Source organism: Narcine bancroftii, chromosome 9 (genome assembly GCF_036971445.1).
Source record: "Narcine bancroftii isolate sNarBan1 chromosome 9, sNarBan1.hap1, whole genome shotgun sequence".
NCBI classification, from domain to species: Eukaryota; Metazoa; Chordata; class Chondrichthyes; order Torpediniformes; family Narcinidae; genus Narcine; species Narcine bancroftii.
Window position 1 is genome coordinate 50,305,162 of NC_091477.1, and position 26,462 is coordinate 50,331,623.

The 26,462-nt window shown below is 42.9% G+C and overlaps 1 long non-coding RNA gene across 1 annotated transcript; it reads left to right on the plus strand.

Moving 5' to 3' along the window:
* Nucleotides 1-232: 232 nt before the first annotated feature.
* LOC138742927 (uncharacterized) lies at nucleotides 233-7,897 on the plus strand. Its single transcript, XR_011344521.1, has 5 exons — nucleotides 233-308; nucleotides 3,739-3,851; nucleotides 6,381-6,761; nucleotides 6,956-7,001; nucleotides 7,583-7,897. It is a non-coding gene; the product is annotated as an uncharacterized lncRNA (long non-coding RNA).
* The last annotated feature ends 18,565 nt before the right edge of the window (nucleotides 7,898-26,462 follow it).

Consider the following 26,462-nt stretch of genomic DNA (forward strand, 5'->3'; position numbering starts at 1 on the left):
AGAACAATGTACAGGGCAACCAATGATTAGAGAGATGAAGGAATTGCCAATGGTTCAGGCTGCAATCCTTCAACAGGATTTGATGAATGTTTCAACCCAAAACATTGGCAATTCCTTTGTCTCCAACTGATGCTGCTCGACCAGCTGAATTTGTCCAGCAGACTTTTTATTTTGTTCTAGCTTCCAGTGTCTGCATTCTCTTGTATTTCCAGATGAGCAGCATCCTGGGCCTATTCCCCAGTCTCTTCAGACCACAGTTGTGTAAACTAGTCCTCATCCACCTGTTGTAGAATATGCCATACTCAAAGGTAGGCAAGCACTCTCTGTTAGAATATTGAAAACAGCATGCTGGCAATTCTGTTCTCTCTCTGAATAATCTTTACAAAGATTATGAAATGGAAAGGTGTTAGGCTTTGTGTGCAGCTCATAAGCCAAGGAGCTTTGTTGAAGTTATTAGTGAATATTGGTTGCACTTCACCAAGGGTATGGTGTCCCATACTATCCGTCTTGAATCAAGTAGGATTCCCTGTATTTAAACAGAAAATTAGCTCTTTTTATTGATACCAGAGAAAGGTGGGGGGAGGGGGGAGGGGGAGGGAAGAAGGGAAGGTGGAAGAAGAAAGTGGAGGGATTATGGAAAACTGGAGGAAAAAGAGGGGAGAAAGAGAAGGAGTGAGGCCAGAGATGAAGAAATTGGGAAGGAGGGAAGAGATGGTGGAGAAAAGAGAAAAGGAATGGAAAGGATAGGAGTTAATGGATGGAGGGTGAAGATGTTAAGCCAAAGGCCTGTTTACCTTCCAAATTGATAGCACTATTCTACAGAAGAATAGAGGAGGATTGTCCACTTTCCTCACAATGTTTATCCCACAGGCTGAATTGTATTTTGGTCTTTGCCATGAGCCCATCCCACTAAAATATCCCAATTAACCTACAGCCCCTGTATGTGTTGAAGGGTGGGTGGAGACCCCAGCACCCAGAGGAAACCCACGCTGTTAAGGGGAGAACGTACAGGCTCCTTACCCTCAGCACTGGATTTGATGCCGTGGGAATAGACCCAGGATACATTGTGTTAACTGTCATGCTAACCCATGCCGCCAACCTTGTGGAGGATGATTTAATTCTAATGTGGGTTCTGAGGTGACTGATGAGGCCAGTGTGGCAACTGTAGATTCTGTGACAGATGTGGCAGGAGGTGTTTAATGGGATGGAAAGTGGGGGGAATAATTTGGAGGTGAATTCTTTCTATCATTTACACAGAATTTTCATGCACACACACCAATAATATAATTTCTAAAATCTTTTGAGGTGTCTTTTTCATTCTTAACTCAGTATTCAATGCATTTGTAATGAAATTTCAATTGTAATTACAAATGTCATTTGTAATTAAACACATGAATGGATCACAATGCCTTTGAGACCGGAAATATTTATTTTAACTGGGAACACTTTCACACTGGAGTTTCAAGTGGTTATGCATTTTTTTGCTGTTTGCAAGGTTTACTGAACAATTCTAGATGGTTGCATGAGCGATTTGGATCATGATAACAAACTTGAGAGTGGAATTCAACAAGGATATGCTTCCAAATTGTGCATTAATGATTTGGATGATGGGGTGAAAAATTGGATTAGTAAATATATGGATGATACTAAGGCAGAGCTGTGGATAGTGAAGAAGGGGTTCAAAGCTTGCAGAGGGACTTAGACCAGTTAGAGGAGTGGGCTGAAAGATGGCAGATGTAGTTTAATGCAGATAAATGTGAGGTGTTACATTTTGGTAGGGTTACTCAAAATAGGACACGAATGGTGAATGGTAGGGCATTGACGAGTGCAGTGGAGCAGAGGGATCCAGGATTAATGGTACATAGTTCCTTGAATGTGGATAGGATGGTGAAGAAAGCTTATGGTATGTTGGCCTTTATAAATCAGAGCATTGAGTATAGGAGCTGGGGTCTTATGTTAAAATTGTACAAGGCATTGGTAAGGCCAAATTTGGAGCATTGTGTGCAGTTTTGGTCATCAAAGTATCAGAGCAATATCAACAATTTGGAGAGAGTGCAGAGAAGTTTTACTTGAATGTTGCTGGGGTCTAAGTTATAAGAAAAGGTTAAATAAGTTAGGTCTTTATTCTTTGGAGCATAGAAGGTTGAGAGGGGATTTGATTGAGGTATTTAAAATTATTAAGGATATAGAGAGAGTGGGCGTGGAGAGGCTTTTTCCTTTAAGAAAGGGGGAGATACAAACAAGAGGAAATGAGCTGGGAGTTAGGGGGCAAAAGTTTAGAGGAAACGTGAGGGGGAATTTCTTTACTCAGAGAGTGGTGGGTATGTGGAACGAGCTTCTGGACGACGTGGCTCGGCTCGATATCAGCATTTAAGGAGAAGTTGGATATGTATATGGATGGGAAAGGAATGGAGGGTTATGGGTTGAGTGTAGGTCAGTGGGGTGAGGTGGGAGAAAGTGTTTAGCATGGACTAGAAGGACCAAGTTGGCCTGTTTCTCTGCTGTAATTGTGATATGGTTATTTTTAAAATTTTAACCCTGATTTAAATATCAATCCATATTTGGAGCTGCAATGGTAGAACCATGACATTAATGATTTAAAGAAAGTGGAAATGTAAACTGGAATTCCCAGCACTCACACGTTGAACATTTTATTTTTATTCATTGTCTTACATTTTTCTTGTGTTTGAAGAAAAATTAATAATGTCATCATTTGTCAAAAGTGGCACATAATATATGTAGCACCAAGGTATCACATGGTGGGCAGTCTCCATGTCAACTAATTCTATCCACCCCTTCTTAAGCTCTCTGCAATTAAACCCACTTATGATGTCAGAGCTGCAGAGCAGTTCCTTCAGCTGATCAAGCATTCATGCCTGACACCTATCGTCAAGCATCCATTTACATTGCTATTTTATTCTCTCCATTATCCTGTCAACTCCAAATTCTACCACTCACCTAAATATGTCAGCCAATTAATCTATGAACCTGTGGGCTTTAAGATGTCAGAGGAAACAGGTGCATTTGTTGTTAAACACAAAAGGATCACAATGCCTTTGAGTTAGGAGATGTTTATTTTAGCTGAGAAACCGTCAGGTTGCAGTTTGTTGCCTGACGGTTTTAAAGTTGCATGTGCCTGGTGCTCACATTCATGGGAGAACGTGTAAGCTCCACCTGAGGTCAGCATTGAACATGGGCCATGAGAGCTGGAAGGCAGCTGGACCATTGCACTGCTCCATGGTAGGGAACTGTGTTGTCCTTGAATCCTTAGCCATGCGACCGTCTTTCCTTATGTTACCACTCCCTTCAATTTTTGCTGTAGAAATACACAGATAAATATCATTAGAATCCATAAAAATCAGGAGGTATAGGAGGGTCCAAGCTTTTTCAGACTTGCTCCTCCTTGGCATAAGATTGTTGTGAATGTCTTCTTGATGATCTCACAGAAATACTGGATAAATCCAGCAGGTCTCAAGGCACCTAGAGAGGTAAAGATATATGGCTGTCATTTCAGGCTTGAGCTCTTCCTGAATCTGCTGGCCTGAGTTCCTCCCTTTACCTTTTCTTCCCTTCTCTCTCATTCTTTTCATTCATGCACCTGCCTGCTTTTTGCTCATACCTCTGGACCCTGTGAGACCTGCTGAGTCCCTTCAGTATTTCTCTGGTTTTACTGCATTCACAGCATCTGCACACTTTCCTGTTTCACTCCCCCAGTTGATTTCCACGCTTTGTCTTTAGATAAGCCTTCAGTCTCAGTTTTGAGAGGCAGATGAGAATCAATTCTGCTAACGTCAGGGCAGCACGCAGAGAAACTAAAGGAGAAGTGGATTCTCTACGGCTAATTTATTGAGGTTTGAGATTATTTTTCATTATATTTTCACACGGAGAATATGGGGGGGTCTGAAGAGATTCATACGGACATTGTTAGGACTGAGAGGTTGAGTTAGAGCAGTGGTTCTCAACCTTTTTCTTTCCACTCACGTACCTTTTGCCATAGGTGCTCTGTGATTAGTGCTTAAGGAGGTATGTGGGTGGAAAGAAAAAGGTTGAAAACCACTGTTTTAATCATACCTAATGGACTCATTATGTGCACGGTTTCATAACTCCAAAGGAAATGGGCCAATGACAATTTTTCTCAAGCCAAATATTTCAGTAACAATTGAATCTAATGCAATGATTCTCAAGCTTCCCTTCCAACTCACAATCCACCTTAAGCAATCCCTTACTAATCATAGAGCACCAATGGCACAGGGAATACTTAAAGTGGTATTTGAGTGGAAAGAATTATAGGGAGAGATTGGCTAAGCTGGGCCTTTATTCCCTCGATTGAAGGAGGCTGAGGGGTGTGTTTATAGAGGTTTATAAAATCATAGTAGCATGGACGAAGTGAATCCTTATAGTCTTATTCCCAGAGTAGATGGTTCAGGATCTAGAGAGCCTAGGTTCAAGGTGAGAGGCATGGGATATGAGGGGGGAGCCTTTTTTCACTCAGAAGGTCACTCAGAGGAAAAAAAAAGATGGTACTTTAGTCTTTCCTATGGGACTCATCATTCCTGTTTAGAATGGCTATAGGTACATAATACTGCTGCCTCAAAACAACAAATTTTGTGGCACATGCTCATGACAATAAACCTGATTCTGGTTCATATCTGGAGTGAGAAACTAGAAGACACTATAGATGTGGGTACGATTACACTGCTTGAAATGCATTTGGACAGATATATGGAAGGGTTTTAAAGAATACAGACCAAATGCAGGTAAATGGGACTGGCCCAGAATGCCATCTTGTTCAGCTTGGGTTAGTTGGGTCAGTTCCATCAATAACTCTGGGATTGGGAGAGAAACAAGAAATAGTTGATTCAGATCATGAGATGCAGACTGGATACCACTATCCTGTACAGATCCCGTGGTGTTAAATATCCAAAATGTATGCATTTAAAATCTTTAACAACTAACCGTTGGAAGATACCAGAGGTGAGTAACAGATCAGCATAAATGACGACCAGTTTGCCTCAAGCATTCTATTTCAGCATTGATAAAATCTCAGGACAATCAGTTGGTTGGGAGCCAAAAGAAAAGGCACCTAAAGTAATTGTATAACTGTCATTATCAGATATTTATTTTGAAAGCCAACACTTGCTGGAGAAAACTCTACACACTGCACTCTCCCAGGCTTCAGAGCTCATATTTTGTTTTAACAGCAGAGACTCCCCGATCTGTGCTCAAAGTCTGGAACCTTTTCATACTTACATAAGTTTGTGCTTCAGCTGCCTCATCGACCAGCATTTTATTACCTGCCACTGTTTATGCATTTTGTACAAAGTTATCTGCACTGTTTGTTTTCTTTTCAAATGAAGGCTTGAGTAGCAGGTGTGGAGAGTGGCAGGGGCTGTGGGATTTGTGAGGGGTGGAACTTAGGAGGCTTGAATGGAGTTGAGAGTTTTTGGAAGATGAAGGGGGGGGTGAGATTTAAAGGAGGGGAGGAATTCGCAGCCAGTGATGGGTTTGTGAGGGTAAACGATAAGGATTGGAGTTAGATTGGTTGAAAGGGGAAGGTTTTGGAGGAGGTGCTATTTGGGGAGCAAAAGGGGTTTGGGAAGGTGAGAAGGTTGGTGAAGCCAAGGGGTTGGGAAAGGTGAGAGTGTTCAGGAAGTGAGAAGGTTCTGGGAAATGTGGGTGTTTGGGGCACGTGGATTTGGGGAGGTGAGGGGCTTGGGAAGATGGGGGCTTCAGGGAGGCAAGAGGCTTTGGGAAGGTGAGAAGGTGGGTGAAGCCAAGGGGTTTGGGAAGGTGAGAGATTTAGGATGGTGAGAAGTTTGAGGATGGGAAGGGATTTAGGAATCGATGGGGTTTGGAGAAGCAATGGGGATTAGGGAGGGGAAGATGCTTGGGGCATTGAGGGGATGAGGAGGTGAGGGAATCTGAAGATGATATCATTGTTATATACATTGTAGAATTTACATATCACTGATAGGAATTTATAAAATTATGAGAGGCATTGATAGAGTGGACAATCAGATTCTTTATCCCAGGTTAAAAACACATTCTTCAAGACTTGTTTTTAAGATGAGAGGGGAGAGTTTAAGGGAAATGTACAGGGCAAATATTTCGGACAGAGTGTGGTGGGTACCTGGAAAAGGCTGCCTGCCTGATGTGGTGGGGCAAGCAGGTACTATAGTTGCAATGAAGAGACTTCTAAATAGACAGTTGGAGATGAAGGGAATGGAGGGATATCGTTCATGAGCAGAGTTTTAGTTGAACTTGGATATCATGTTCAGCACAGACATGTGGGCCAAAGGGCCTGTCCTTTGATGTATTATTCTATGTATTCCTCACCATCATCTGCTTTGTTTAGACTTCTTTATTTTTTCCATGAACAGTGTCATTCTCCAACACAGCATTCTGCTCTTAAGTGACAAGTGGCCGTGAGGAGAGAGGTCTACAAACAGCCAGGAACCGACAGAGCAGGGCTTCATTTAACAGTTATGGAAGAAACATCTTGGAAGCCTAGAGGGTAAAGTGGGAACAAAGTGAGACAAAACACACATGGCAGGAGATAAACAGAGAAAACCTCAAATTGAGTATTTTGTGTCCTGAAGATCAAGAAATTCCAACCTCCTCTCACTGCTACCTTCAGGCCTGAAGGCCAGCACCTCTAAGTTTCAGAACAGTTTCTTACCAACACCTATCAAGCACTTGAAACTCCATTATTAGACTAATCAGGGACTGCTCCAACACTACAAACAGGACTGGCTGCAGAGGTTTGATTTCACAGTGGGATGATTGTGAATATTTATTTTATTGTTTTTGATTTGCTGTCTCTTTTTTAATTCAATTATGTTTACTATTGAAGTTCCTTCTTGTTGTTATTTTTTAGTACCTGTTCAGCAACATCAAGTAAGAATTTTGAATATATTGTACAAACTAATAACTCTTTGTCATTATCAATTCCCAGTTAAATTCAGAAAGGATTCAGCTTATGTCCTTACAGCAGCTAAAAGGTAAATATGATTTGTCTCACTATTATCTCTAGTTAAGATCGTTCCTAAGGGATAGGTGGGGGGTCCCACAATGACTTCGCCTACAACTAACGAGGTAGACGGGATGCTGCAACTGGGAAATGCACCTAAGTTTATTTTGAGAATGTACTCTGTACTCCAAGGTGAGAGTCCAAAGCAGGGGCTACACAGATCAAGGAAAAGATGGGAGTCAGATTTGGGCATCACCATTAGGGTGAGATGCTGGTCGTACTGGTGTGGAAACAGTTTGACAACAGTGATTAATTCTAGATACAGATTAGTTCAATACAACATCTTGCACCAGCTCCAACTCACACTGCAAAAGATTGATAAGGCACAACTGGAGGAGTCAGAGATGTACTTTAGGAGTGGGGTGGAGGTGGGAACGTTTGTTCACGCAACTTGGTCCTGTGTAAAGGTGGGCCCGTTTTGGCAGGATTTAGCTAATATACTAACCAAGATAATGGGAGGAGCCTTCCCACCTAACCTGACGTTATATCTTTTGGGGAACCTTATGGACATAAGCCATAAACTATCTAAATTCCAAATTCTATTTGTATCAGTTGGTTTGTCCACAGTGATGACCTGGAAGTCTGACTCCCCTCACCTTACCAGTCATAGCTGTATTCCCATGGAGAAAAAAAATCACGTGTAATCCTAGAAACCAACACGGCACCTTCTTCAATATATGGCAATCATATTTGACACACATGGGAGCACGATTGTAGTCGCACCCTGAGGAAAATACCGAAAGGTGAATTAATAAAGAGGTTATATGAGGGATTGACTGCACTGCATCTCTGGATGTCTATTCAAAGTACCGACACATCTAAATATTTTGATGTTGTGGCCAGGCCGATCATACAGGTAGTTGGTTTTAATTTTTCCTTTCAGTGGTTTTTCTTTATGGAGGGGTGGGAGAAGGAAGGGGGTGGGGGTGGGGGGAAACATGACAGGTTTGTAATTAGTTGTTGGATATTTGTACATATTGAAGAAATGAGTGTGTTCTTTCTTTTTTATTGATGGAAAATGAAACATAAATTTTCAAAAAAATCAGAAAGCTCCTTGGTTCAGCAAGCGCCTTTGGATAAAAAAATATGACCACCTTACAGAGTTCAGTGGTGTTTCATTAGTTCATAAAGCATAGAGATAGGCCCTTTCCCCTAATATGTGGTGCTGGCCTTCCAATGCCCATTTACACAGATCCTGCATCAGTCCCATTTTATTCTGCCCACATTCCCATTAACTCCTTCAAATTCCACCACTATCCTACAAACTGGATGCAACTTCCAGTGGCCCCTTAATCTACCACCCTGCACTTAACTGGGATGGAGGAAGAAATTTAAGCCTTCAAGGAAACCCATGTGGCCACAGGAACAATGTGTAAATTCCACACAAGGCAGCACTGGAGATCGGGATCAACCTGGGTGCAGGATGATGAAAAGTTGGAGATAAATGGGGTGCAATAAAATGATGATAAAAAATATGCTGAATCCTGATGGAGATATAATCCAGACTGTGGCTAACCTTCCAACCGTAAGTGACAAAGGTTTCCGAGATGTGATGGATCCTTGAGACTTTACCCAATCTGTGTTGGAACATCCCACACTGTTAATCTCCCTTTGACCTTTCTCTCCCAAGGAAAATCATCTTAATTTCCCCAGTCTCTCTCCGATTGAACACCTGCTTGTGTCGAGGATTGCTGGGTGTTAGTAATAAAATAAATTTAAAAGCAATAAGATCAGATTGATTAAACATGGATTAAGACCAATGTAATTTAAGATTAAATATGGTAATCATGAGTTTAATTATGATTAAGTTTTTTAACCAATCTCAGTGACCTAATTCATTTATTATACATCAATTATCTCCATATTTTCAAATTTTAGTGAGAGATTATTATCTTGAAACATTCTGTTTGTTGATATCTACAAGTGTCTATAACATGTTAAGATTTTTTTTGTTTATTTGACACATTATATACTTCCTGGAGTGAGAAAGGTGCTTACACAAGCAATCTAACAAGTCGACTCGAACGTGCCGAACATATGACCTAAAAAGTGGAAGGGCAAGACTACAATTACGGAGTATAGAGTTGCATGGAAAAATAAAAAATCAACTAACAAAGTAAGGTAACTTGAGTCCACTGTTCTAGAGTCCATCCAAGAGCCTGATGGATGCGGGGATGAAACTGCCTTCAAGTCTGTTTCACATTCCTTTTTCTTCCCTGATGGGAGGAGGGTGAGTGTGCGCGCGGGGTGTGATGGATCTTTCAGTATGTCGACTGCCTTTCGTAGGCGGCAGGAGTATAAATGGAGTCGGTGGAGGGGAGGGAAGTTGGCTTTTTTTGTTCTGAGCACCATTCACCACCTTCTGCAGCTTCTTCCGATCTGGAGCAGAGCAGCTCACGTCCCACATTGTGGTGCATCCAGCAAGTCTGTGTCCATCTGTAGACATTGCTGAGGGACATACATTAGGGCCAGGCCGAATTATTCTTCTAAGAGAGTAAAGGAGCTGCAGAGTTTTCTTAACTATTCTGCCAATTTGCTTGTCCCAGGTCAGGTCATTGGAAATATTTGCTCCCAAGAATTTAAAGCTTTCTACTACTCCACATTGAAGTAAAAACACAAAGCTGGAGAAACTTGGCAGGTCAAGCAGTGTCCTTTATATAGCAAAAATAACCAACGTTTCCAGCTTGAGCCCTTCATTTTCACTTTTCCGTAACTTGATGAAGGGCTCAAGCCCAAAACGCTGGTTATTTTTTATCTTTAAGGGCACTGTTGGCCTGCTGAGTTTCTCCAGCTTTGTGTTTTTACTTCAACCACAGTGTCTGCAGATTTTCATTGCTTTACTTCTTCACATTGACATGGGCGAAGGTGTGATCTCTGATTCCTCTTATAAAGACATGTTCATCTTCTCTCTTTGTGACATTGTTATCATGGCATCATTCCACCAAACTTTCCATCTCCTTCCTGTATTCTATCTCATCATTATTTGACACCCAACCTATGACAATGCAGCTGTCGCCAAATTCAAAGAAGGAGTTGGAGCAGTATTTAGCTGCACAGACATGGGTGTGAAGGGAGTACAGTAGAAGAATGTCAGGAACACTGGTGTTGAGTGTTCATGCCGGAGATCTTCTCGATTTTTACTGATTTCAGTCTGTCAGATAGGAAATGAAGGATCTGGTGGCTGATGAATGAGCATCGATACCTAGATCCTAAAGTTTAAGGATCACATTTTCTCGGCATTTTGGTATTGAGGGTGGAACTGTCATCTATGAAGTCATTTGAGTGTTTATTTTTATGTTAGTTTAGCATTGACATTTTTCTTTCATCATTTATTGTTTTGATCATTTTCTCAAAATTTTCATTAACTGTCTCTATTTACAAAACCTTTTTTAATATAGAAATCATGCGTACAAAAGGCAAAAAATAACTGACATTAAAAAGGGTTAAGGAAAAGATAAGGATCCAGATTTCAAGAGATTTGATCGTGCCAATTAGTCATTCAGTTGTCCAATTAACATCAAGAGAAAAACAATACAAACAAAATCTGATAAGAGATCTTATGCATGGTATAACAGGAGTTTTGTTCCATTGTGTTTCCATTTTGCTTTGTCCTCTGACTTTAGAATTCTCTCCTTTGAATAGTGGTAGAGTTGGGAAGGCACCTTGTATATTAAAGAAATGGGAGCAAAACAAGGGATAACATGGGATCTGGCTAGTTAGCTTCCCCTTGGCCCACACAGATTGGAAGGGCTCTGTCAGTGTTTTGATTCTAAAGAATTTAGTCAGATTGAGGGTGAAGCACCCTGAAGAAGGTGGAAATGGTACGTTTAAGACCCCTGTGGAGGCCAAGTCATTGGATAGATTTAAAGCGGAGGTTGGTTTTGGAATGGTAAGGGTAATGGGGAGAAGGCGGGAAACTGGCATTGAGATGAAAAATGGTGCAGCAGACTGATGGGCCAAATGGCCCAATTCACTGCTCTGCCTTATGGTTACGGTTATATGTGGGTTCAATACATATACATGGGAAGGAAGGAAAGGAAATGAGAGTGAATAGGTTGTGTGGAATATAAGGATGTTTGGCTTCAGATTCCAGCATCTCCAGTCTCCTTGTGACTCACTCTCTCCCTTGTGAGATGAAGGGCAAGGTTGCCTTTGTCTTCTGTCCTTGGGAAAATCCCATTCAAACGATGCAGGGAGACTAATGCCTGGGGGTGATGCTGGTGCAAGAACTTAGTCTGGGATGAACAAACAGGTTGAAGAAATGAGTCTGCTCAACAGATGTAATTGATCTATTCAAGTTTCAAATGCAATCATCAGTCACTCAGAATGTGAAATTTCTTCCTCTGGGATAAAAGCAGTCAAACTTTAGTATTTAAGATTCAAGAATCCATTATTGTCATGTAATGGTTCAGAACATGTAATATTACACAAAATTGCCTTCTACCTGCTGTAAGACAGACAAAGAGTCTCCACTAGTTTGCCCCGGTCGGTGCCCCTTACAGTAAGAGAGAAAGAGGATCACTGAGTACCTGTGGATTTGCCTCCAGTGTTCCTGCAGCCTCTGTGGTTGCATAGACTCTTTTTTGATCATTATCAACATGATCAGGAAGCTGAGGGCATTCGGAGGACCTTTGGGAGCCCTTCTTGCCTTCAGCACCCTTGTGAATCCTGGTTCTGATACCTGGTTCCCATAAGCCAGTCTCCAGCTGCCTCAGCCTATCATTTCCATTCATGGAGAGATCTGATCAGCTCGATGCCACCTGATTCCTACTTCCCTTGAGATGGCGATAGTTGCCCTCAGCCCATGTGGGTCCCTCAGCCACTCAGTCCCTCACTGATCCACTGTCATGTTCTGTAGGATTGTCTCCTCTGCTTACTTCTGCTGGGGGGGGGGGGTGGGTGAGTGTTCTCCCCGTTACCGGTCTGCTGCTCTCTTGGAGTTTGCAACCCCTCATGGTCGCTGCCAAGCACAGGCTCCACTATCTTGGACACAGTCCTCCACCTTTGCAGGATTTTATTTACATCAGCTCCTTTACCAGGCAGTTTAAAGCCTGTACAGAGCCATTGGCATTAGTACCATGTGGATGAACACTTCGGAGTAGCACTGCGTCTCCGCTCTGTGCTCTCCTCGGTCCATACCTGTGGCAGTGCTTCCGTTACACCAGCGCCATTTCTTTTCTGTCCAGAAAATTGCCAGCATCTTTGGTTCAGGGCATCAATGGCTGAAAGGGTAGGAGGATATTCAAAGGAGATGTGCAGGCAAATGATTTTACACAGAGATTGGCCAGACTGCTAGGAGTATCACTGGGATCAAGCCACAAGAAAGAACATTACAGCCAAGCTGATGGCTCCATGATCTGCTGCTATAAAAGTGGAGGAGGATTTGAACTGGACCATTCAACCTAGATGTCTTCAAAAACTGAAAAGAGATTGACACACAATCTGCTGGGGGATCTCAGGGGGCAGAGCAGCACCAATTGTCAATGTTTTGGGTCAGGAGGTAGGTTCAGTGGGGCAAGAGGAGGCAGAAACAATGAGCCTGTCAGGAATTAGAGAAGAGTTAGAAGCAAGGAAGTAGGGGCATTGTCAGTTTGGAAGCCAGAGAGGGATGCAATGTTAGGGCATTGGGCATTTCACTGGCGAGAACCTGAGGGATTGTTGAGAACCGTTTGAGAACATCTGGAGAATTATAACAGATGAATGGGAGTAAAATGGCAGGAGATTGCAATTCATTTGATGAACTGAACTGAACTGAATTCTACACCTTGTCAAACAATCTCTCAAACATAGTACTTTCCAAATCTTAGGCGCTCTCTCTCCTCTCAGGTTTATTTCCATTCCACCTCTCCTCATTCCCTCCTCTCCACTGGTCCATTTTGTTTCTCATCTTCCTCCTTTCCCCCTTCTTTTTGTTCCCCCCAAGTTGGCATTAAATCAGCCAGATCACAAGACGCCAACTCTGTGGCACGCAGTGACCCATCTCAGTTACATTACAATCAATCTCCTTTACGCATCTATGCCAAATGATTCTGAAGCAAAAAAAAACCAGGAAGCACATTATCTGCATTTGTCATCACTCTTGTAGAGGAGACATTGAGCTGTAAATCTATCATTCAGAAAGGAAAGTGACCTTCACAAACTGACAATATGATTGATTACTCCTCAACATCCATCATTTAAAAAAAAATAAACTGTTCGTGTAAAACTGAAGTAAAAAAAAACATCCAGACATTACCCTTTGAAATTCAAATTCGTTTAGTTTTCGGAAAAGTCCCTTTTGAACTGGATTGCCTCACTCCTTTGAAAACATGAGGGCGTGGAAATGTCCTTGAACTTGCAATCGCAGAGCCAAAGGACAAAGTGAAAAAGTGACAGCTGAAGGTAAAATAAAACAAGTATCCGAGCACCAGATGAAGGAACAACTATAATTGGAACAGCACTGTTTATTACAGTGAATTTATAAGAAGCAGAGAGGGGAGAAAAAAAAAACATGTCAATCTTTATATGTCCTGAATCACTGCAGTGATTCAGGACGAACATGCAGTGTTTGCTATACTATAAAGAAACATAGCAGCTAAGGTAACCATAAAACCTATCAATAAGTTTTCACCATCAGCCAAGTAATAATGTAATTGAAGACAGATTACTTCTGTCTCTAATTCCAAAAACACGTAATTTAGAACCATATAACACCACAGCACAGAAATTTAGGCCCATCTAGTTGGTGTCAAACTATTTATTCTACTTAGTCCCATCACCCCCCCCACCCCATTCATGTATCCATATATTTTCTTAAACGTTGAAATCGAACCAGTACCCACCACTTCCACCAGCAGATCATTCTACACTCTCACCATCCTCTGCATGAAGAAGATGCCCCCTCATGTTTCACTCAGACATTTCACTTGTTCACCTTTAACCCACGTCCTCTCATTTCTGTGGCACCCGACCTCAGTGGAAAAGAGCCTGCTTGCATTTACCCTCTCTATGGCCCTCATAATTTTGTAGACCTCCTTCACATCTCTCTTCATTTTCTGATGCTCTAGGGAATAAAGTCCTAACCTGGTCAAATCCTTGATCATTTTCTCTGCACTCTATCAACCAGAAAGGAGAAACTGTTTCAGTTTCATACTAAACTATGAGGTGATAAAATGGTCCCTCTATCATTTCCATTCATGGAATGATCTGATCAGCTCGATGCCAACTGATTCCTACTTCCCTTGATAGTTGGAAACACTTTCTCCTCCTCCTTTGTGAGGATGGCATGAATTTCAAGATTCTTTCCAAGCAACGAGGAAGGACATGAACCATCCACGTTGGAATATAAGTCATTTAATGGAGAATGCTGCCATTCCCACAAGAGTGCTGGTCTTGCAGTAAGCACAATGCCTTTATGACACCAGCAATCAGGACCGGGGTTCGAATTCCACGCTGTCTGTAAGGAGTTTGGATGTTTTCCCCATGTTTGCATGGGTTTCCCCCGAGGGCTTTGGTTTCTTCCCACTGTTTGAAATGTACTGGGGGCTTGTAGGTTAATTGGATGTAATTTAGGCAGCAAGAATTTGTGGGCTGAAATGACCTGTTACTGTGCTGGATGTCTAAATTTTAAAAAAAAATTATTGATTGGAAGCCACAGTTATAGATGTGTTGCCAAAATGAGTTCACCATGCTTGAGGACCTTCCTCTCTCCCCACCATCATGTGAGGGATGGGGCCAAAAAGTGACGTGATTAAGCTTGAGAGGGTTGTTGAAATGTTACCTGGAGTGGAGAGCTTGAGTAATAAGGTGTGATTGTTTCAGCTGGAACTGTTTTCCCTCAAATGAAGGAGGCTGAGTGGTGAACTTATAGAGGTTTATAAAATGATGAGAGGAGTAGATAAGGTTGTTTTGAATTCCAGGGTAGGGGAATGACCAACTAGATGCCAAGAGAAGGGATTGATTGAAAGAGGATCTGAAAGGAAAGTTTTCACACAGTTGGTGGGAAACATATGGAACAAGAAGCCAGAGGAAGTGATAAAGTGAGTAAAATCACTTCATTTAAAAGGCATTTGGACAGGTACATGGATTGGAAAAGATTAAAGGGACATGGGCCAAGTATGTGCAAATGGGAATAGTTTAGATGGGTATCCTGATTAGCATGGATCTGTTGGGGAGTACGACCAATTTCTGTCCTGTATGAATTTATGAAATTAAAATCAAATTACAATCGAAAAAGATAGCTGTACTTTGAGTTTCAAAACAAAAATGGAATAAATAATGAATGAAAAATGAACTGGAGTGAGGTCTTCAGAAGAATGAAAGGGTTTGTTAGCTTGTTGGGAGCACAGCAGTTGTGGCTCCACTGACCTGGATTCGATCCGAACCTTGGGTGTTAACTGTGTGGTGGGACATGTTCTTTTCATGTCGCTATGGGTTCCTTCATGTGCTCACACAGGTTGCTAAGTTAATTTGCCTCAGTAAATTATCCTTCAGTGGAGATGAGTGGCAAAATGAATTAAAGGGAACCTGATGAGCACTTGAGAAGGAAAGAAATTGCAGGGGTGCATGAAAGCAATGAAAGGGGGAGCAGGTCAGAGGGAATTGTTTTCCCTTTGCTACAGATGGATTCACTGGGCAAATTGCTTCATCTTGTGCTGGAGTAAGTAAATATACTTTGGAAGGTAATTCCACAATAAGAGGAACTCCAAACTAGAACCTGTAAGTAATTAACAGTCCCAATTAAATCCAGTGAAGGAGATACAGAGGAAAAGTCTCACTGAAACCAGAGTCAGAAAGTGATCAGTGTGGAGCAGCTGAAGGGAGTTGAATGGAGAAATAGATAAGTAAATATGTGAGGAAAAAGAAAGAGTGTACAATTGGGTGGAATTGCAATCAGACAGTCTGCATTTGATTTCGCCAAACAGTGTACAGGGAGCCACGTGATGAGCACTGAATACAGTCATTCAGGTTGGAGGAAGTGCAAGTGAATCATTATTTCACCTGGAAAACAAACATTCAAGGTCCCTGGATGATGGGAATTGAACCAAGGAAAAGAAAGATCTTGCATCCTCTACACTTGTATGGGAAAGTGAGGGCAAAGAGAACCACAAATACCATTATACTGGACTTGCGGTGGCAAGCAGATGAAAAGTTATGGAGAAATGGAAATACACCAAAAGACAGAAAGTCGTCATGCAAAGATATTCGCCAAATGTCTAAATCAGATGTAGCCCATAGTTGAAACACCCAAAGGAATGAGAGGCTGAAAATTGATGTTGGATTCCAATGCAGATTGATCTGGCTTCGAAAGCAAAACAACTACATCGTGCTACTGAAGACAGAGGGCGCGCATCACTTTGAAGTTTACCTGTGCATGCAATGTGCCTCTATCTGCAAAGCATGTAACAACAATGTAATTTCTGATGATAAACTAAATAAAATGCAAGTCTCCTGGAATGAACGAACTCATCGTTATGGTCTCTGTCAAGTTTAGCTGTAAAGTGCTCGCAAAGGCAACTGGATATAGAATTCATGTGATGTCCTATCCATCAAAAGTTAATGTTTAACTAACTTCAAAATAAATAGTAACGTCGTCCCCCGAAATAAGAATGATAATAATAACATTTTTATTATAATTTACATTGTGCAATCTACATATGCACCAAAATTCTTCCTGATTGCAATCAAACAGGAAATGTATAAATTTCATTTGGCCAAGTAATTGTGAAGGTAAATTGATGCTATTGATGGGCTTGGGGTTTAAAAGAAAACATCGCTCCCTCCTCAGACACTACGGGACATGTTCATCGTGTTTGAGATGTTAGCTTTACTGTTAAGATCCATGTCAACCTGACATCATTCAGCCGATAAAACTATTTATGGTAACAGTCTTGATTTCCAGAATGTTATGTGTTTGGTGTTTTAGCACCATTCATCAGCGCTCCATAATTCGATAGTGATCTCCTCTGTATGTCCCATTTAAATTTAGTTTTTGAATGTTTATCACAAAATAAACATCAACCTTCCTTATTTTGTTTGAATTACTTTCTGCCCCATCCCTCACCCTTCAACCTCACTGAGCGGGTCTCCTGGATTCAGCAGGAATCATATGAGGGTGATAACATTAGCCGAAGGTCTTCTACGCAGCATTGTTTGGGGATTGCAAGATTATTATGAGAACAAAGTTCGTCTAAACTTTAGACGAGTCTCAAGTTGCAAGAACCACAAGTTGCACCATTTTAGGAGAAAATAAACAGAGGTTCCCAAAGACCGAGATAAGAGTCTAGAGAGATTGGTGTTGCACTTATCTGGGTATAGCAGGCTGGCATGCTGCATCTATTTACAGCAAACACTTGCCACAGGGTGAATTGATAGTTAATAACTGCTAGCTTCTCCGAGACCTCCTGCACTCACTGTAGCTCTTCGCAAAGCTCTTGAAGCAAACAAAAATGTTGACAGTGCTTTTTACCATGATTGAAGGCATCAGAAATTCCCTGTGGAGCAAAACATGAAAGTCTGCAGATGACAAACTCAGGAGGTCAAACAGCACACTTTATACTTGTTACTGTTGTTGTTTGTCCTTCATAGTCAAAGATGACCATGGCTTCGAAGTCAAATGGGAGATTGGTGGCTGTGGGTCCAGAGGTGAATGGTGAGGCAATCTGGGCCCTGAAGGCTCGCCCACATGCAGGATACAAGTGGTGGGGGGGGGGGGGGGGTGCAGTCATGGCAGTGGATGCTGCTCAAGCCTTGCACACTTTTGTTGCTCCTCGACAATGTGCCTGACTCTAGCTGCACAGGCTCCTGTGGTGATCTTGCTGCGCCAAGCTGGACAGTCGAGGGCAAGCATCTCCCACGTGTTGATGTTGACACCCAGGCCTTTGAATGACACTTTGAGGCAGCCTTTGTAACATTTCTTCTGCCCCCCTGACTGAACGCTTGCCCTGACACAGTTCTCCGTACAGCAGCTGCTTAGACAATCGGCTGTCTGGCATTCTGACCACATGTCCAGCCCACGTTATATAGCAAAGTTAAAAATACATAACCATTGTTTTGGCTTGAGCCCTTCATCAAGTTATGGGCAAAATACAGGCAGATGCCTGAAAAAAATGGTGGTGATGAGGGGCAGGGGGAGGAGGTGCACAGGTGGATAAGGGGGGGGGAGGGCACACCAGTAAAGAGGGTAGGGTGGTAGCTCAGTGAATGGAGTGGGAAGGGGCTGGAGAATTTGAGGAAGGGAGACAGAGGGACAGGAAAGAGAGGGAGAACAGGGAGTGGTCTAGTAGAAGCTGGAGAAGTCAATGTCAATATAACCCAGTTAGAGAGTGCCCACACAAAATATTTGGTGTTGCCCCTCCAATTTACAGGTGGTCTTGATTTGGCGGTGCAGGAGGCCGTGGACTGACAAGTTGGCGCAGGAGTGGGGCGCAGAATTGAAATGGTTGGCCATTTGGAGATCCCCATCATTGATGCAAATGAAGCGAAAGTGCTCACAGAAGCGATCTCCCAGTCTGCGTCCGGTCTCTCCAATGTAGAGAAGGTCACAACGGGAGGAGTGGGTGCAGTAGGTGACTCCTGCAGGTTTACTTAGTGTTGGCTTCACTTGGTAGGACTGTTTGCAGACCAGAATGGTGGTGAGGGAGATGATGTGGGTGCAAGTGAGGCACTTTCTGTGGTCGCTGGGGAAGGTGCCAAGTGGGCAGTTAGTGAGAGGACAAGGGAGTCACGGAGGGAACATCCCTACGGAAGATGGAGAGGGGAGGAGAGGGGAAGATGTGTCTGGTCGGAGGATCATGTTGTACATGATGAAAATCATGGATGATAATATGTTGGATGTATGGCCGGTGAGGTGATAGGCAAAGACAAGGGGAATCATGATTATCTTGTGTCTAGGGGCAGAGGGGGACAGGGCCGACACAATGAAAGTGATGCGGGGATGGACTGATTTGGTGGAATTAGAGGGGAAGTCAGTTGATCTGGAATGGAAGACCTCTTCTTGGGAACACAGAGAACCAGTGCAGAAAACAGGCCCTTCGGCCCTTCTAGTCTGTCAAACTATTATTATGACCTGTACCCAGTCCATAGCCCTCCATACCCTTCTCAGGACTGCTACTGTGAAGCACTGATGTACCTCTGGCAAAGCTGACAACTACATGGGAAATGGTGACACAGCACTGGGAAAATGGCAGCTGTCCGAAGTGCGAGTGCCACGTGCCCGCTGTAGTCACCCTCTCTCCATCTCTCGGGAGAGCTGAAGGCACACCCTGGAGCAGTTGAAGACTCCAGCGCTCCGAGTTTTGAACCGGTTGGTCGGAGGGCATTCAGTCAGGGTTGGTCTGTGTGTGCCTGCTCACCCGGGAGCTTCAGTAAACGAGAGGCTGAGTTGCTTCATTCATGGGTGCTAGCAATGCCATCCATAACTGTCTGTCAGCGTGCTCACCCTGTAGTTTCAGTGGGAGAAATGAGACTAAACTACTTTGTCTGTGGGTTCCAGCACCGTTATCCTGACAAGCAGTTTGCGCCACATCTAGTCCCCTTCCGAAAGAAGGACTTTGTGTGACAGGAGTCACTTGATGACTCAAGACAGGGTGTTTAGAAGGGAAACATCTGTGTGAAAGATGGTCACTTATTAGCCCTAAGGTGGGCTTCAGAGGCATGAACCTCGTGCAGTGACGAGGAGGTCATTGGGTGAAAATTCCCGTGTGAAGAAATCAAAGATGGTCATTGCCACATTCGAAACTCAGGAAAATTGTAATCTACAGTGACCATCTGTCTCTACGTCCAACTAAAGACCAGCGTGGGCAACCCAATGAAGAATCCCAAGCCTGGAGATCCGACTCTGCGAGCTGTTCCTTTTTGACTAACGGACTTGACCTGACTGACTTGAGGTTTTGTTTTGAGAGTTTCCTTTTGGGGAATTTTGAGCCTTGGGGAATGATCTGTTTTTTTTTCCCCACATATAAATATCTGTTGTTGATGTACAGTTGCCATAAAGGCTTATGTTCAGGTATTAAGTTTATTGAGATAATTCTTTTATTGTTATTAAATTTTTGTGTTAAACTTATGCATGGCTGCTGGAGAGGCATAACATAAATTGAGTGCTCATCTTCAGGAGAGTTAACCAAATATGGGAAGCTTATTTGTATACGTGCTATAGGAAGAGCACAGAATTTAGAGCTTAGTAATCGATTAAATTTTGGTGGATTGGTTAAACTCCTCTAGCAGGATCTGTGGAAGAATCAACAGCAGTGGATGTGAAATGTATAGAGTCACCCCTCTCCGGAAGAGTTGCGGGGGGCTAGAAAGCACAAATTGGCAGCTTTTGCCCTAAAATTGGAAATTACTTCAGTCAAACCACCAATGAAATGGGTGGAGATTGGGAGAAAAATTCCAAAAGTTTTACATAGCAAAATGACACTTTGAAGAAGACGTGTTAAAACATTTTCCCAAGAGTCAAACTTCTGGGCAAATACTAGGCAAAAACTTCTGGGAATTGAAGAGATTGGATATGGAAATAGAACTTAGGAAATTGGAAATGGAAGCAGAAGTAAATGAGAGACAAAGGAGATTAGAAATGGAAGCAGAGGAGAGAACTAGGCGATATGAGCTAGAAAAGCTTAGAATGGAGAAGGAAAGGAGAGAATTAACGCCGCAAGACCCACCTCCAGGTCTTGGTGGAGGGTTTACGATTAGCAGAGACATTAGGCTCATTCCACTATTTGGTGAATCTGGAATAGACAAGTATTTAGAGCATTTTGAAAAAAGTGGCTGTGAATTTGAACTGGCCAAGAAGTCAGTGGTCCCTTATGCTGCAGAGTGTGATTAGGGGAAAAGCTCGACAGGTTTACTCTGCCCTGACAATTGCAACAGCTGCGAATTATGACAGAGACTCACCTTAAGGCCTATGAACTAGTCCCTGAGACCTACCGACAAAAGTTCAAGAACTTAAGGAAATCCCCAACTCAGTTATACACCGATTTTGCATACGAGAAGGTTGTATGCTTTGACTGGTGGTGTACTTCCAGGAAAATAAATAATGATTATGATTGATTCAGGGAATTAATAATAATGGGATTAATAATGAGATGTGTCCTTGATGACATCAAAGCCTGTTGACATAAGAAAGAGACAACAACTTGGCAGGAATCAGCTATGAGAGCCGATGAGTATGACCTAACCCATAATTTTCAGTTGATGTCAAGTAAAACTTTCCACTAAAGTCAAAGGAATAGTCTGAGTGAGGTAGCAAGTAAACTTGAGAGTAGTAATAGATCCAAAGATGAAGGGAAGGTGATATAAGAGAAAAGCCTTCAGGTCCTCTTTGTTTCTATTGCAAAAACCTTGGTCATGTGATCGCCAGTTGCCATGTGTTGAAGAGAAAGAAGGAAAGGGAGGTAGCTCCAAAATGCTTGCATTCAGAGTGACAAATCCAAACTTATTGATGAGGCTAAGGAATTTTTAATCTTTTGTGATAGAAGGTCAGTCAGAGAAGGGTAGAAGCAAGTGCCAGAAAAAAATTCTTGAGAGATACGGCAGCAGGTCATTCATGCTGGATAGCGTCTTAGATTTTCATGAGGAAACTGACACAGGTGAGATAAACTTAATTTGAGGTATCGGGAAGTATTGAACATATTCCTTTACACTGAATAGTGGGATGATCAGATTTAGTCAACGGACCAGTTATCATACGAGTTAGGGCAATCCTGACAGTGGACAGAGTTTCACTGCTACTGGGGAATGACTTGGTGGAAGGTTGTTCCTGCAGTACCTTTACTAGCTAAGTCAGTCAGTGGAGGACTTGGATATTTACCCCACCTGGGAGATAACTAGGGCGATGCCTAAAAAAATGGAGAGTCTAGATAAGGTGGTGGAAGAGAATGTGGACCAAAATGCAATTAGTCATGTTTTAGAACAGGTTTTGAGTAAAACTGACCTGGTTCAAACTGTGGAATTATCATTAGCCAATCCAGTCCTGATAGTAGATTGAAGGGACCCGAGCTCTCACTGTCTAGTCAAGAATTGATCATCCAACAAAAGAAGGATCTAGAACTCACAGAGGTAAGGGATAAGGCCCTCTCTGAGGAAGAACTAAAGGAGGTGCTGGTAGGATATTATGTTAGGGATGGAGTCCTAATGAGAAAATGGAGATCAACTGATATTCTTGCCAGTGAAGGCTGGGCAGAGGTGCAGCAGGTTGTGGTACCAAGAGCCTACAGAAATATAATTATGGCTTTGGCTCATTTCAGCCCTTTTGGATGTTACCTTGGGGTGAATAAAACTGTAAATAAGATCATCAAACAATTTTATTGGCTGGTTGTAAGGAAAAATGTTGCACATTTTTGAAGTCTCTCTCACATCTCTCAGATGATTGGAAAACACAATCAGGGTCCCCCAATGGCACACCCCAATCCTATCCCCACTTTTAGTGAACCATTTTCCAAGGTAATTGTGGACTGTGTGGGCCCATTGCCTGGAACAAAAACTAGAAATCAGTATTTACTGACAATTATGTGTGCCACTACAAGGTTTCCAGAGGCCATTCCTCTGAGGAATATTAAAGTCAAGATGATAGCAAAGGTTTTGTTAAGGTTTTTCATCTTAGTTGGCCTGCCCAGGGAAATAGAATCTGATCAGAGGAGCAAGTTCATATCAGGCCTATTCTAACAAGTGGTTTATGAATTGAGGATTAAGCAGATTGTGTCTTCTACCTATGTCCTGGTAAACTTGTAAACTTGCGTCTTGCGGCATTACTTCTCTCCTTTCCTTCTCCTTTCTAAGCTTTTCTAGCTCATATCGCCAAGTTCACTCCTCTGCTTCCATTTCTAATCTCCTTTGTCTCTCATTTACTTCTGCTTCCATTTCCAATTTCCTAAGTTCTATTTCCATATCCAATCTCTTCAATTCTACTGTATTTGCCCAGAACTTTGACTCTTGGGAAAATGTTTTAACACGTCTTCTTTGTTCATTTTAGATTGGTCACAGTGTTTGAGCTACCGAAAGAAAACAGAGACACACGCCGAGAGCACTTCAGTTTATACAAATCTTTATTACTAAATCTAAAGCTGATTTCAAACTACAATTTGCAAGCCCTTCCCAATTATACTTATCAACGCCTGGACTGGTCCCAACTGCCAAAGTGAGGCAACGACCGCACACTTGTAGTAGGTTGTCGGGGCGTCGGTAGCAGCTTCTCCACCTCCCCCGACCGGGATGTTGGTTGGACTCTAGAAGTTCTTCTTCTTGCTGAGAGACTTTTCCACCCCTCAGAGAGTCTCAAACTTCAGCAGTGGGACCATGGCTTATAGTACCCAAAAATTGTTTACTCATAGCTTATCACTTTGAATAAATTATCTTCAAGGTCTCCTGACAGTCTGCGACCAACAAAAGACAACTGCATCTCTGGGCCTCATGGTGTAAATTAGATTAAATCTTCTGATTCACATGTATACATTCTTGCATAAGCTGGTCTAAATCCTCCATTACATTCCACCCCTTGGTTGCAGTCTGTTACTTACGAGACCTAACAAGCATTCGAGTACAGAAGGAGCGAAAAAGAGAAAACAAAACTATAATAATCACAAAAATAAGCAATAATGCGAGCAACCAACGGAGAATAGCGTGGCCCAATCCCCCAAATGTACCAGTTAACCATGAAAAAGGATTCCAACCAAGGCTCAAACTATCCTTGTGGGCCACAATACCCAGACGCTGAAGCTCACGAACAGATTTTGAAACATGCTGAACAATATCAGATACATTAGTGGATACATCGGGAACATACGAGCAACATTCAGAACCGACAATGGCACACGTGCCACCCTGTTTTGCTAAAAGAAAATCCAGGGCCATTCGATTCTGTAAAGCCACTGTCCTGACGGCAGAGTGTTCGTGATTAAGGTCATTAAGGCCCTGACTGACAGATAAAAGGGCGAAGGATGTCTCTTTGGCAATAGAACTCATCAGATCATATAATTTGTGAACCTCTTGGGAAATGCGAATAATGCCATAACCTGGGATCAAGGCGCCAAAGAAAATTTCGGCACGTCTATGCCGAAGGACAGGGGACATATGCATATGCGAGGGATGATCCTGTAAATGGGAAATATGATGCAGGTAGGGGACGGCGTATGCCAAATAGCAGCAACCACCCCAGGTAAGGGGTAACCATGCAAAAGCACGAGACCCACATACCCAATAGGTCCCGTTCATAAGGTACTTGGAAGTAAAAGGGGAATATGCCGGACAATCACTGTATCCCAGTGCATCAGGGATGCACTGTCAGGGAACTTACAAAAGCAGACAGAGCCCTTCACATGTTGAGAAACAATAAAATAGGGGGGTGTCATATTATAAGGGGCGGGGGTAGGAATATGCCATCCTCGAAAAATACCCAAAATGTCACGTAGACTAAAGAACTGGACCTCCTCAGGAACAGGCTTATTAACATCAATGTGAACCCTGCCTTTGGAGGGATCAAAATATTTCCAGGCAGCAACCTCCTTTCGGGTGAAAGGAATGGGGATCATGGGAATGCCTGCACCAGTATGCAAAGGGCCTATGGTACAAATCCAACAATCAGAAACATTCAATCGGTGAGCGTACGCATAGGAAACATGGAGAAAGGAATTGTCAGACAAATCTGAAGGAATGTTTGTTGGTGAAGTAGGCAACCAATCCTCCACAGAACCTGAATCCTCCAACCACTTAGCGACAGGCGGTGGAGAGTTATTACAAGATAAAAAGCAGGTACAAAAACAACCATCACAGAAGTAGGGGGCGACTTCATCAGTTGGTCCATCCACAAACAAATATAGGAACCGAGACCATCAATAACATATTTATATAAGCTGCACTTGAGACAGGTGACCAAGGACTTCCTTGGTGTAAAGCATCGGGCCGTGTCCCCCACGGGCAAATCCCTCGGAACGTACTCCACATTACAAATCCAATTACTGGCATCAAAGCAGCTGTTAAGCCAGATCAGCAGAAGCGCAAGATGGAGGTCCTGGAACAAAGAAGCCTGACATCGTCACTCACGATGCTGTAAGCATTCAGTATTTAAACAAACTAAACCATCCTGTCCCTCAATAACTTCCCACCGAGTGTTACCCTGGGCAGGCGTCACTATTTACCCTTTTACAGGAGGGCCATTACCTGGTGGTGCCACCCATACCTTTTGTCCGACATTCTCTAGCTCGGAAATGGCGGGACAATGACTGTTTTTCCTCTGGAATAAGCTGTAGTTCAGAAGCGTGAAGAAGTCGGTGGAAATGTGTACCTCCCTTTCAAATTGTCGACTGACTGCTGCAGCACATGGCACCACCCCTTCAGGGTCCCCAGTTGTGTTAATAAATGAATTTATTCCATCAGAAAGCCGTTAATTCGTTCAACTAACCCGGCAGCAGTTGGCCAATCACAGATTGCCTTCCCAGAGAAATGTGAGCCATTATCAGACTGAATCTCCTCTGGTACAACATAACGAGAAATTAAATGGTTTACTCCTTGGATAGTGCTAATTTGGTCAGCCGTCTTGGTGGGAAAAGTGAAAACCAGGCCCAAAAATGTGTCAACATTTACAGTCTGGCATGGGCCCAATGTAATCAATTTGCCAGACGGCAGCCGAGCGAGCTCCTCGTCTTATTCGGCCATGCAGACCAGGAGGAACGGTGCAGGACTTCACAACCTGGCATGGTGGGCATGTAAGCACGACCATGCGGACATCATCCTGATGGTCGGGTAAGGCATGTGTATGGGCCCACATAGCTGATCCCTTCTCCCCCAAATGGTCACTCTGTTTGTGTATGCAGCCCACCCCTTCTTTGCATCAGGGTATCTTGGACACTCTCCATACCTTCCTGTACCATCTCTTCAGTGGCCCCTTGGATCATTACAACATCAATACGATCAATGATCAATCACATCAATGGTGAATCAAGAGAGAAGGCGATTCTGGCACCGTCTCCAAATCACGGGTAATTAGGCTGTGGCAAATAGTGGGAGAGTGTACATAGCCCTGAGGGAGGAGGGTGAAGGTATACTGGCGTCCCTTCCAGGTAAAGGCGAACTGATCCTGTGAGACCTCAGCTATAAAAATACTGAAGAAGGTGTTAGTGAGATCAATGACAGCATACCATGTTCCCGAGTTCCCAGTAGCAATGTTTTCAATAAGGGTAACAATGTCTGGGTCTGCCGAAGCAAGTGGTGGGGCATGTTTGTTCAAGAAACAATAATCAACTGTCATTCTCCAGGAGCCATCCGGCTTCTGGACTGACCAAACAGGGCTATTAAAGGGCGACGTTGCAGGCCTCACTACCCCTTATTCTTGCAAAGCATTGATGGTGGCAGTAATCTCTTCCTGTCCCCCAGGGAGCTGATATTGAGGAATGCATACTGGTTTCGGAGGGGGGGGGGGGGGGAGGGAGGCACCATCACAGGATCCCACTTAGCCCGACCC